Source organism: Podarcis liolepis, assembly GCF_965112155.1.
Source record: "Podarcis liolepis genome assembly, chromosome: 11".
Classification (NCBI taxonomy): Eukaryota; Metazoa; Chordata; class Lepidosauria; order Squamata; family Lacertidae; genus Podarcis; species Podarcis liolepis.
The window spans coordinates 657,753-671,524 of record NC_139565.1 but is presented as its reverse complement, the minus strand read 5'-3'; the positions used below and the strand labels follow the sequence as shown (position 1 = coordinate 671,524).

At 43.0% G+C, this 13,772-nt stretch overlaps 1 protein-coding gene across 5 annotated transcripts in view; it reads right to left on the bottom strand.

Moving 5' to 3' along the window:
* Positions 1-13,772, bottom strand: part of TJP2 (tight junction protein 2) — a 90,130-nt gene that overhangs the window by 53,805 nt on the left and 22,553 nt on the right. For 4 of the 5 annotated variants that reach the window (XM_083464793.1, XM_083464796.1, XM_083464797.1 and 1 more), the window contains one exon: positions 5,622-5,742. The gene's annotated coding sequence lies outside the window, so the exon portion shown is untranslated. Of the gene's footprint in view, positions 1-5,621; positions 5,743-6,981; positions 7,002-13,772 lie in introns of those variants that run through there. The other variant, XM_083464794.1, reaches the window with a different exon arrangement.

Below are 13,772 nucleotides of genomic sequence, written 5' to 3'. Positions count from 1 at the left end.
CCTCTCCTTCCACCCATGTCCAGGTTGGCATATTGTCAAGCAGAACAGGGAGCAAGAGGAGAGATCCAGTGAAAAGTTTCTTATTTTGGAACAGCAGGATACAAAAAGGAATGGGGAGCTGCGGGGGGGGGGGGAGAGCAAAGAGCAAAGCTTTATTCTGAAATAATGAGAAGTTTTTCAAACATTAGCAATATTATTCCCTCTGAGTCTTGCAATCCCTTGCAAGAGAGGGATGTACCAGACCCACAATTAACTCACGTTAAGCTGTCAAATATGTATTTAATTATTATAGTGATAATTAAGAAGTCAATATATATGTGTTCAACTAATACAGTAACGATTAAGGGTGACATTTTAAAACATCAACTAAGGCTTTATTACAATGTAGATTAAAATTAAAAAATTACCCAGTTCCTGCTTCACATCTAAGAAAATTTGATTCTCTATTTCAAAACTAGGCAGCAGTATACATTTGCTATGATGCATCTTATTTCAAGGAAGAGATGCACATCCTGTTGATGAAATTACTCAAGTCTTTGAAAATGATTAACTGCAAATTCTTGTGCACTTGAAGATTAATGTAGTTCAGAATGTTCTAGGCTAGGCAACAGAGGAAGAGTTTAATGTTTTGAAATTACAATTGTGAAAAATCATTTAGGTGGGACAAAAATTTTTATTTTATTTTAAAGAACTAAGTTAAAGCACAACAGTAATATTACAGAGTTCTCTCAAGAGCTGAGAGGACTACATACTCAAAGAAGAACAAAACATCCTGAAGAATGCTAGAAAAAAAATCTAGTTCGTACTAAAATTCATACTGATACAGTTACCAACTCATTCCATAATTGTTTGAATTGTAATGGAATAATCCCTCATTGATAAGTATGGCTCACATGAGATATAAAATTTTACTTAACATGGACAAAATATTCCGGATCTTCCAGGTTTTTCATTTACTCTAACTCAGTATGTTAACTACTCCATAGCTTGGCATACCAATTTGCAATGGCAAGACCTTCCTTTGTCCAGTGCTGAGTAACTACGGGTCTCACAACCACCGACATAAACCTGAAGAGATCTTTCGCTGTAGTGTCAGTGTTGCCTCCATCAAAGACAGAAAGCACACACAATTTTGGCTCTTTGAAAATAAAAAACCCGAAACAATGCACGAGTAACAGCCCAATCTACAATTCTTCAAAGCAGATTACAAAATAAAACAACAGTCATACTCAGAAAGCACAACGAAAAGACCACAGCACCCATGGAATTGCATGACAGACAACCTGCCACTCACCTAGCCAACCAGATCAAAAGCCTTGCAGCAGCCCTTTCTAAAAGAAAAGCTGTAGATCAAGCCTTCCTCAACCTGGTGCCCTCCAGATGTTTTGGACTATGATGCCCATCTGCTTCAGCCAGCACAGCCACAGCTGACGGAAGTTGTAGTCCAAAAACCTCTGGCCTGAATATAAGACAAACTTTCCCCCCCAAATTCCGACTGTGAAAAGTTAAAGTGAGGCTTATATTCGGAACCGAGCGCTGCGCGCCCACCTCCTGGCACTCCCGCCTCCCGGCACTACTTCCCCAAGCTGGGGCCGGCTGCCCCCATCCCCCGTTCAGGGCAGTAGTGCCGGGAGGCAGGCGCACAGCGCTCAGTTCCGGATCTAAGCCTCACTTTAACCTTTCACAGTCAGAATTTGGGGGGAAAGTGCGGCTTATATTTGGGCCAATATGGTAGATCAATTTCTGCACCTTACAGAGAAGAGCATTCCACAACTTTAAGTCAATCATTATAGAGGCCTTGTAATGCCTTGTTATCATTGCCTTAGGACTCCTCCCCATTTCCCTTTTCTTTCAGTTTATTTTAAATTTTAACTTGTAGAAATTTATAAGATTTTTATGGGCTAATGCTTTGTGAGCAAACAGAAGAACACTGACATTTAGTATGAATGTCTGGCCCTAAGTAGGTCCATAACGGAAAAGCTCTTCTAATTTTACATTCAACAGAAGACTGCTGTGCATTTCCCTCCAGGACCTCTTCCCAGGGATCTCCTGCATGGTGCAAGGCTTGGGCTGCATCTAGGGAGAGGTGCCCCTAAACACATTCATTTGTAAATGCCAAATAATCTGAAGCACACCTGAGACCAGGGAACCTGTGGCCCTCCAGATGTTGTTGGACTACAACTCCCCTCACCCCTGATCACTGGTCATGTTGGCTGATAGAAGCTGGAGCCCAACAACCCCTGGAAGGCAGCAGGCTCCCCAGTGCCACTTCCACAAGCTCCTTTGCTCAGACAAAGGGTAGGCAGGAGCTCATCGCTTCAAACCATGGTTTGGTGTTGCATCTGAATAGCCTCTGATACTAATTCCAGGGTTCCAATATTAAGCAGAGCTGAAATCAAGTTTTAAACCTTTGTTTAGAGGGCCTGTTGCTGACCTTAACCATGGTACATATCACTGGAGATGTAATGCTAAGCCATGGTTAAGGCTTACAAGAGAAGGGAGGAGCAACACATTTCCCCAATTCTGGCTTCCGGTTTGTAAAGCCTGCTTTACAGCAAATCAGCATTACATCTATAATCTGGAGAATGACACACTTCAGTTCAAACCAAATGCACTGTAAGAACCAAATTCTATCTCAATGGTTTGTTGTTTTTGTTTTGCTTGATCTGCACAGCTAGTTTGCTGTGTTTCTTCTTCAAGGCTATTTCAGCACTAGCTTCATTTAAGTGAAATTACGTTCTTTGGCTTTTATAAGCTCCCCTTGCCATCCTGTCATTTGGAGTCAAACCCCAATGACATCCAAATCTCTTCTTTCACAGTAATCAGGGGGTTTATTTAGGTCACAAGCAAAATAAGCAGACACTTTTCAGAACAGAAAAAGTCCTGTTCTCACAGATGTTTGCAAAGCAGTATAAGCATCAGCACATGACCTTGTCCATGAGCAAAACCCTGCTGGTAACAAAGAAATGTGTATCGAGGGGAAGATGCAGGACCACACACACCATTTGCCACGGTGGCCTCTCTGTACCCACCAATTCTCCACCCCACAGGAAGGGCTCACCATGTGCCCTGGACCCTCCAGATTCCCAGTGACTGGTGCAGGAGGTGTGTGGAAGAGGCCTGCGACAAGATGGCCCCAATACACATGGCAAAAGCTTCTAAACAGTACACGGAGAGCTTCAGTCACCATGGAAAATGGGATGTGGGGGGTGGCATCGCCTCCATGTCAAACATCATGTGTGTCCCAGACCTACAACCAACTTAAATCTTGCACTTTCCATACCTTGGCCTGTGTTTCTCAAATACATCCAGCTGTTGCCTTCTTTCCCCAATCCTTCCATTTTCTGTGCCCGACTGACTCCTTAGACTTAAATGCATTCATATGCCTATCTACTCTGAAGAAATCCTACTGAGTTCAAAGGGGTTTAATTCTCAGGTGTGTACATAGAATTGCAGCCTGCATGCCTCTATCTCCCAGATTGTTTTCCGTTAATCCCCCCTGCCGCCCCCACTTATTAGTTTCTGCTTATTTCAGTCTCCAAGCCTCTGTCTCCTCCATAATCTGGACATGGGGCTGGAAATCTACCACAGGAGTTCAGGCCAGGCATCATACATCTCTAGAAAGGAGTGGAACTGATCCACTGACAGTTACAGGCTAGCAGTTTGTTTTTCACCTGGGGTGAGCCCCCCACCCCAAATACAGAAGACCTACAAGCCCTTTTTAGTTTCAAGAAGATCAGCTCCTTATGCAGTGTTGCACACACAACCTGGGTTCTCTTAGTACTGGAAGAATGAAAGAAGAGAAGAAGAACCAGGGAGCAGCTATGACACTGCAGGTGACTGGAGCAGGCACACAACCCCCCAAAACCTGCTGAATGCCAACAAACTGCCATATCTGCTACTTTTGCACGTACACCAATCTGGCATATCTCAGGCAGTGTCTGCAAGAGACCACATGCCTCTTAAGCAGAGAACCTCAGAGAAAGCCTCACTTCAGATTTTCTCAATTACTATAAATACATTTTTTGAAGAACAAAATGCAACTTTTTGAGAGCAATGGCCCCAATACTGGGGAATATGTTGCGCCCAAGGAGACCCACCTCAGCATGGGCCATCCTGCTTTCATGAAACTGAGAAAGGCCACTGTTTCATAACCCCTTTGAGGGCTTCACTGCAATGCATTGGGCAAGGTCATCAAATAGAGATTTTGGCCTGAGCGAGGCCAAAATGTGGCAGCCCAGCCCTTGTGATGCTTTCCCAAAGGCAGCTAAGGAGGTGTCTATTTTGGGGAAGGAGGTGCGAGGCGAGATCCTAGAGCCCTCTTACCTCCTCCCCCAAACTGGGAAAGAACTAACTAGGCTTTGGGAAGGAGGCAGGAGGAGCCTCACACCTCCTTTCCAAAGCCCAGCACCTCACCTACCAGGTTTTGAGACGGTGCCCCTTGGCTCAGCACCCAGTATCTGCTTGCATAGCCCTAAATTCACCCGTGCAAAAATTTTAAAGACCAGGGGTAATGCTTATGTGAGCTCTTTAGATCAGGAGTGGGACAATCTTTGACTGTCTAGATGTTGTTGAACTACATCTCCCATCAGTCTTGACCATTGGCCATGCTGACTAGGGCTGATGGGAGCTCTAGTTTGGCAACATTTGGAGGGCCAAAAATTCCCCACCCCATCTAGAGCAAACTTGCAACTAGATGGGAAATATACATGGAATAATAAATTGTTAGGGGCCAAGGATCTCACAGGATTGCTGGCAAAGCTGTGGAAGGAAATGAGATTTCTTCCATCTTTGGTGGAAATGTCATTTTGTGAAAGATATCTGGGCTGCAGTATTCGCAAAAATATCGGTTATTACATGTCAAACTATTCCACCTAATCTGGCATTAGCTTTATTATTGATTCAACCTTCTAAAGACTTTCAAATAATTAATAGAGAATTGTCAGAGTCTAGAAATACCACTGGGAGGCCACAGAGTTCACCATTCAAGGGTAGTTAGACCGAATATGGTATTATCAGGGCGATTGGTGTATCACGGTTGATGGTTAGAGACATTGCCCCCCAATGACATAATATGGTGGCCCTTCATCTTATATGTAAACAAAGATAGACCCTTGCTCTGACCTCCATCAAATCAGCTGTCAGTGGGGAAGAGTTGCATTCAAAGGATCAATGCAGCGCGAGGAGATCTGTAAGTAACTTTTCTCTACACAATGCAGTATCTTTGCAATAGCTTAACTACAGTACCTTTTGTACAGTGGTATCTCAGTTTCCAAATGTCTCGGAAGTCAAACATTTCAGTTTCTGAACACAGAAAACCCAGAAGTAAATGCTTCCATTTTTGAACGCACTGAGGTCCTCCCCCCCCCATTTTCTCTATTGAATTTGCAGACTGCCCTTTGCGCCTTGGTTTTTGAACATTTTGGAAGTCGAACAGTCTTCCAGAATGGATTACATTCGAAAACTGAGGTACCACGGTACTGTTCCCTTGTACCTTGCCACTTTTATTTTCTGTCTTTCTGTGGCAAAAATGTCACTAACATAATTTTTAAAATACATGGTCAAAGGTTAGTCACAACGTCTCAAGCATTTTAGCTTTACAGATCTGTTAGCACAAGTACCTGGTGAGGAAGGCCTCGTTTCAGTCCTCTCAGTCTCTTTCCTGCAAGATGTCTTGGGCTGGAGTTACAGCTCTGGTTCCAGTCCCAGTCACACGGGGAAGGCGGGATTGTTGTCTGTTCCCTGAGTTGAAAAGGAAAGGAAAGGGAAGGGAAGGGAAGGGAAGGGTAAGTCTAATGCAAGTAACATTAAACCTGAAACACTAAAAACTTAACACTTGGTAGTTACTTTTAAACTGCATGTGGCACATGCAAGGCAACAGTTCTGCATGGCAACTGACATAGCAGACATTACTAGTTTTGATGGAGTCTGAACAAGTTCTTTCACTGTACTTAGCTCTATACAATCACTATACAATTCAGAAACCGGCAAATGAAATGATCAAAGGGATGGAGCGGCTCCCCTAGGAGGAAAGGTTTTTAGTTTAGAGAAATGTAAGAGGTGACATGACGGAAGTTTATAAAATTATCAATGGCATGGAAAGAGTTGATAGAGAAAAGTTTTCCTCCACCTCTCGTAACTTGTGGGCACCCACTGCAGCTGCATGTTGGGAGATTCAGGGCAGATAAAATAAAGTCCTCCTTCCTGCGGGGTGCATGGTTCAACTATGGACTTGCTTCCGCAGGAGACCAACTTGGATGGCTATAGAAGAGGGCTGGCTAAGGCGGTCTGTGGCTGTTTGCCATGATGGCTCTGCCCTGCCCTCCATGGCCGGGGGCACTCATGCTTCTGAACTGCAGTTGCTGGAAGCCACAGGGGGAAGAGGGCTCTTGGGCTCCGTCCGGCTTGCTGGCTTCTCATCTGGCTGGCTACTGTAAGAACAGGATGCTGGACTATTGGCCTGATTCAGCAGGCTTGTCTTAGGTACCGTATTTGTCACTCTATAAGACGCACCAGACCACAAGACGCACCTAGTTTTTGGAGGAGGAAAACAAGAAAAAAATATTCTGAATCTCAGAAGCCAGAACAGCAAGAGGGATCGCTGCGCAGTGAAAGAAGCAATCCCTCTTGCTGTTCTGGCTTCTGGGATAGCTGTGCAGCCTGCATTCGCTCCATAAGACGCACACACATTTCCCCTTAATTTTTAGGAGGGAAAAAGCGAGTCTTATAGAGCAAAAATACGGTACTTAAAGAGCAGAAACAGACTTAAAACTCAAACTTAAACAAGCACTGAAAGAACTACCTGCTGAAAGAAATACCTGCATTGGCCACTGAAGGAAGGGGGCTTGACTCTACTTGCACATGAATCAATATGTGTTCTCATTTTGTATTTTTATGTTGTGAACCACCCTGTGATCTTCAGATGAAGGTCAGTTTACGAATTTAATAATAAATAAAATGCTAGCCCTCTCATGAACTTGCCTTGGAAGTCAACAGAGCCTGAACGCGGGGAAGACGAAGACGAGAAAACAGGCATTATGCCTCTAACGGCATCTCGTATGCAGTCAGAAGAGTGACTATTACTTTGCTCTGCCACAAACTCTGGCACGGAAAACAGGTTCCAGAAATGAGCTTCATTTCAGAACCAGCTCTGCCACTCTGCCTGGCACATTCTGGGGCCTTGGCAGGCACCCTCTTCAGGGACAGAGTCACCTCTCCTTCGTGCAAGTAGGTCACATTTAATGATCTCGCAGGCAACTCCAAACTCACTGACCTATTCCCCTCAATCACCTAGTCCCCAAGTCCAGCAGGTGCTGCCCCCAGACAGATGTCATTTCATGCCAACCCATAATTAATTCCAAGGCGATGGAGCTTTGTTTTCATGGCCCGTCCTGGCACACAGCGTCATTCCAGCTGAAAGACAGGCTGATGCAGCCAGACCCTTCCTTGCCACACCCTCCATCCAAGCACCTTGCTAACAATAAACCTTCCACCTTTATTCCTAGGGGAAACCCTGAGTAATCAGACATTTCTAAAATGGTTGTTCAACTCCCCTTCTGCTTCAGAAGATTGCCAGAAATTAAAAGACAATGAAATTAGAGGGGAAACCTTTCAATGTTCTTTTATCTATTTACTTTTCTAGAAATGATTCCTCTTTAACACCAGCCATGCTGTGAAGCAATCTCCCAAAAGAGAACCAAGTTCTATCCATAATGAATTCTAACTAGTTAATATAAATTCTAATTTTCTTATTCTTCGCATGCTTTATTCTGAAATGAGAATAAACTGAGTTTCTGTACATGTAAACATGCCCATCAGAAATTCAACAGGCACCAATTTTCCATCACAACATCTCAGCATGGGGGAAGCTGCACCTGTTGAATTTCTGACTAAGCCTCTATAACTTGCTATTGAGCTGTTAAAAGACACAGAGATAGTAGCAGGAAAGAGGGTAGACAGTGGAACATCACTGGAAAGCCAGAAAGAGAAAACAGACAAACATGCAAGCCCAGTTCTCCCACTTTCTGCACCTTGAATTCATCTGTAATCGCTATGTGCACACTCTTGAAACAGGCTGCAGAAGAGAAACTGCTAAAACTTGTTTTAGATAAAGTGAAATCAGAAACCAAACCTAGATTCTACATGCTCAGAATTGCACAAGACAAATATTATTTAAACTAATTTTGCCTTCTGTAGCAGCAAGACCAAGTTTGTGTTTTTTACAGTGGTTTTTTTCAACCCGTGTGCCGTGGCCCCTGGGGTGCCTTGAATGGTGGTCAGGGGTGCTGTGGGCAACCCTGGCTGGCCTCTGTCCCTCTTTCCTTCCCTCCCTCCTCTGATGCCCTCCAACATCTCTGTCTCCCAGAGGATTGCACAGCTGTTTGTTGCACCGTCCCTGGCTACAAGCTCCCCAGACCATCGTTAGGCAAACTACGGTCCGGGGGCCAGATCTGACCCAATCGCCTTTTAAATCCAGCCTGCGGATGGGCTGGGAATCAGCGTGTTTTTACATGAGTAGAATGTGCCCTTTTATTTAAAATGCATCTCTGGGTTATTTGTGGGGCATAGGAATTTGTTCATATATTTTTTTCAAAATATAGTCCGGCCCCCGGACCTTAGTTTGCTGACCTTAGTTCACTGTCTGAGGCACAGTGGACAGGTCCCCTGCTGAAAAAGTTTGCTGACCCCTGCTCCAGACGAATGGTGCCTCTGGGGCTGTCCGGGGGTGCTTCCTAGGCCCCGGGGGGGGGGCAGTGTGCGGAGGCACCTCTCTTTGGGGCAGGGGGGGGGGCTCAGAGACCAGGGGCGGCAGCTGTGGCTGCCCAGAGGACTCTCAAAGGAGAGCAGGCTCCACAAGGGAGGGGTGAGAGGCTGGCCACTCTGCAGGCAAGGGGTGACCTAACTGGGCTCCTGAGCCCCCCAGGGGTGCCGCAGAAAGAATGCAGTTGGTCAAGGGAGCTGTGGATCCAAAAAGGTTGAAAACCTTTGCCCTAAGCAAAGACATTCCATTTCAATGATGGACAGGCTTCAACTAGGACACAACTGTGTATCAATGGTGTACCAGGGATGTCCAACCAGTAGACCGTGATCCACCAGTAGATCCCTGGCTGACCCTGGTAGATCACAGGATCCTTATCATGTACAAAATGTTATTGGAGGGGGGAAGCTTAATAACCCCAAAAAAGCTCAACAACTCTGGGCAATCCACCCATCTCACACACGCTCCTCCTCCCTCCAATGACAGTGAGTAGATCACTGCCAGTATTTTTATACTGGGAGTAGATCACAGTCTCTTGGGAATTGGACATGCCTTGTTTTCAAAGCACCTGTGACTATTATCAAAGACAATGTTAATGCAAACGTTTACTTAAATTAAACAGACAGTTACAGCATACAGTAATGCTATCTATATGTGCCTACTCAGAAGTGAGTCCCATTCAGTATAATGGGGCTTAGATCCAGGTAAGTGGGTTTAGGATTGCATTTGCAACCCAACACTCTGTCCACTGCAGCACACTGACTCTCTTGCTCCCTGTAAAAATGTTATTGATATTAAAACACAAAAACAGTGCAATTAACAGTAACAGAGTGGCAGTGTAGTGCAGTGGTTAGAGTGTCGGACTAGAACCTGGGAGGCCAGGGTTAAAGCCCTCACTTAGCCACGAGGAACATCAGCTGACCTTGGGCCACTCACTGCCTCTCAGCCTAACCGACCTCACAGGGTTGTTAGGGGGATTAAATAAGAAATGGGGAAACAATGTGCACCACCTTGAATTCCTTGGAGAAAAAAAGGTGGGATGGAAATGAAATAAACAAATAAAGTAAAAAAGTAATAAACAGATAAAAGACTACTCAGAAGTAAGACAAATTAGCTCCTCAAGCTTCTACATAATTAGCAAAACCAGAATAAAAATGACAGAAGTCTGCAAAATAATATTTATTTATTTATTTTTGCTTGGACTGCTTGAGCACAGAATTTTACTTTCAATTTAGCATGGAATACACTCCTTCCTTAATGAAATGGCTACATGCAGTGCAGCAGTTTGGCTGTTGGTCATGCTACTAGTTCTCAGCATGTTACTTCAGGGCTCTTAGGAAACAAGATTACTGTACAGTATCTGCAAATAACCTCATACATTCTCCAGTCGTGTCCTGAACAAGGGGGGGGGATGTGTCTCAGAAACACAGTAGTTTCTGTGCAGTTATCATTCACATTTCACAAAAGATGGAAGGATTGCTACCATTCTTTACACCAATGACGTTTCTCAGATGGCATGTTTACATTTTGGGTGTGTGGCTAAAAAAACAATATCATGGGTGGAGACTCTTCCTCTTCCACAGCCCACAGTTAGGCAACACTTAGCTGAACAGAGTCTATAAGGCATTTCAATATAGGAATTAAAGCAAGCAGCTCTGTTAAACTGGAAACTAATGTTTAATTTTTAAAAAAATCAACACTACTCTGGAAAATATATATATATATATTTTTAGAAATATTTATTGCGGTTTTTAAAACACCAAACATACAAATTACCATCACCATATGACATACAAAAATATAAAATAGAGTTATAGAATAAAGAAAAAGTAAAAAAGAAAGAAAAAAGAAACAGATTAGAGTAGATATTATTCACAAATCATACTTTCATAATCTTCAGACTTCCTCACATCTCCCTTCCCTGCCTTCTCATTCAAATCGTTACATGCAGCAATTTATTACCTTACTTCCATTCTTTATTATATAAATCTCCAATATTATGTTCCAACTTATGCTTGGTTTAATCAAAAAATAAACTACTTAACTCGAACATAATGTTACTTCAAATTACATCCTTTTCACTTATTTTCACATGTCTTACAATAAGATTACTGCTGCCATGTTTCTTTCGATCGTGCATTCTCCTAACATTCATACAACTTATAATGTTTTTGTAAATAGTCTTTAAATTTTTTCCAATCCTCTTCCACCATCTCTTCTCCCAGGTCTCGAATTCTGCCGGTCATTTCAGCCAACTCCATGTAATCTATCAGTTGCGTCTGCCATTCTTCCAGTGTGGGTAAATCTTGGGTCTTCCAATACTTTGCGATGAGTATTCTTGCTGCTGTTGTTGCATACATAAAAAAAGGTTTATCTTTCTTTAACACCCCTTGGCCGACAATGCCCAGAAGGAAGGCCTCTGGTTTCTTAAGGAAGGTATACTTAAATACCTTTTTTAACTCATTATAAATCGTTTCCCAGAAGGCCTTGATCCTTGGGCACGTCCACCAAAGGTGAAAGAATGTTCCTTCAGCTTCCTTACATTTCCAGCATTTGTTATCAGGCAAGTGATATATTTTTACCAGCTTGACTGGGGTCATGTACCACCTGTATATCATTTTCATAATATTTTCTTTCAAGGCATTACATGTCGTAAACCTCACACCGGTGGTCCATAACTTTTCCCAGTCAGCAAACATAATGTTATGCCCAATATCCTGTGCCCATTTTATCATAGCTGATTTGACGGTTTCATCCTGCGTATTCCATTTCAACAGCAAATTATACATTTTTGAAAGTACCTTAGTATTGGGTTCTAACAGTTCAGTTTCTAGTTTCGATTTTTCCACCTGGAAACCTATTTTCTTGTCAAGCTTAAAGGCCTCTCTAATCTGAGCATAATGTAACCAATTTTGCACTTTATCCTTTAGTTTCTCAAAACTCTGCAATCTCCAAGTGACTCCTTCCTTCTCTAGTATTTCCCAATATTTCGGCCAATTGGCCTCCATGTTGAGTCTTTTCTGGGCCTTGGCTTCCATAGGTGACAACCACAACACTACTCTGGAAAATAATGTAGTTCCTAAAATATCAGGAGAAAGCATGATTATAAAGGGAGAGCTAAAACCAGGCTCATCTATTTGTGGACGAATCAAACATCAAATTCAATGTAGTGCACATTGCAGAACTAGTGTGATGGCCCTGTGGACTCACCTGGATTGTTTTCCACAGACTCTCTTATACATGCTACCATCACAGCAACAGCCAGGCTGCAAGTTAAGCCATAGTGCGTCTTGAGCTGCAGCTGAACAAGGTAACATTTCCTAGTTATGTATTTCAGCTGAAAGAGTCTTTACAGTAAACCCGCAGCTAAAATCTGAGCCATAAAATAGGACCAGATTGCAACACTACCATAGCCTGGGAGGTGGTTTTGGTTTGGTTTGGAATTTCAGTTGAAGAGTACTGAACACATTAGACACTTAACAATAATGGTGATCAGAATCCAGATTGACATGCAGAATGTTCCATATACACATAGGGGCTTTTCAACCTCCCATTCTGGAGGGAGCCCCTTGCAACAAGTTCCTCCAAAACTGAGGTCCTTCTGAAGCAGCCTTCCCTGAGGCATGAGACGCTACTACCTGCAAGAACAAAAACCAGCTATGCTCATACACACATGCACAGGCCTGCATTGCACAGAGGCGTGGGCATCTTTACAATCCAGCACAACACATGTTGCTTGCATGTCAGTTGTGCTCCTTGTTTTGCAGCAAAACTTAATTTCTTTTCCAGATTCATCAGCGTCATGAAATATGCATGCTGAAGTGGCACATAAGCTTGATTTGGCTATAATAGAAAGGCTTCCTAAGTGACAAAACATATTCTCAGGTACTCTCTAGAGAAAACACTAAAGAGCAACATTTCTTGAAAATGAAAGCTAAGTAAATTCGCCATTTGGCTACTCTTATTGTCAGGCAGCTATGCTGAAAGAAGAATTTTTCCAAAGCCTTCTAGGGACATGATCAATATTCTTTCTGGTAGCCAGTTGACACTGGTGCACTACCAGCTCATCACCAGTGCAGGACTCCTAAACTGACAAAGGCAAAAACCTATGAAGTGTACCTTTCTGTATATGTCCTTTTGAAATGCCTGAAAGCAGAGATTAGGAAGAAGTGGGATCCTGTTTTATGAGTTGTATGATCCAACCCAGCCCTGCACATATGGATGTGTTTTATGTGCTGGTTATTAATCACAACAATAAAGATTAAATACCTAGAATCTGTTGTTTGTGCTGTGAAGGGAAAATGAACTGAAAATCTTTTTTGAAGCTTGCCTGACATCAGGGTACTTAACCTGGGCTTTTTTTTCAGAAGGAACTCACCAGAACTCAGTTCCAGAACATCTCAGGCAGGTTGCCATTCTAAGAGAATGAGGAAGGTGTTCATGGTGAGTTCTGGCACCTCTCTCTCTCTCTTTTTTTAAAGGATAGCATTGCTGGGGTCCATGAACTCGCAGCAAGGGAGAAAAAAACCCTATGCAATAAAATTAATTGTATGCAAAAATTTGTGTGTATGTGTCTGTCTGAATTTTTCTGGGGAGGGGTCCATAGCTTTCAACAGATTCTCAAAGAGTTCTATGACCCCCAAAAGGTTAAGAACCACTGCCTTGCATTATCCCATTCAGTAAGAGTATTTAGTTGAAGAGGTTTTTTGGAAAAGGGAGGTGGAGAAAGGAATGCTAAGAATCTTGACTTTCTATTATTCAACAGCACAAAAATCTGTTAGGTTTCCAATACAATGTTAAGAAGTGTATTTTTGAAAATGAGAAGTGGGAAATGTGCTCAGGGAATATCCATTACGTTCCTACTTGATGTGCTATTGCTCTAAGTCTGCATTGTCTTATCTACTAAGTTCTTGTCTCAAAAATTTAGACAGCAGCTTAAAATGCCATTCCTGACAATGCTTTCAATTAATCGCAGCAACCCCTATGTTAGCCCAGGGCATCATGTACATGCCCC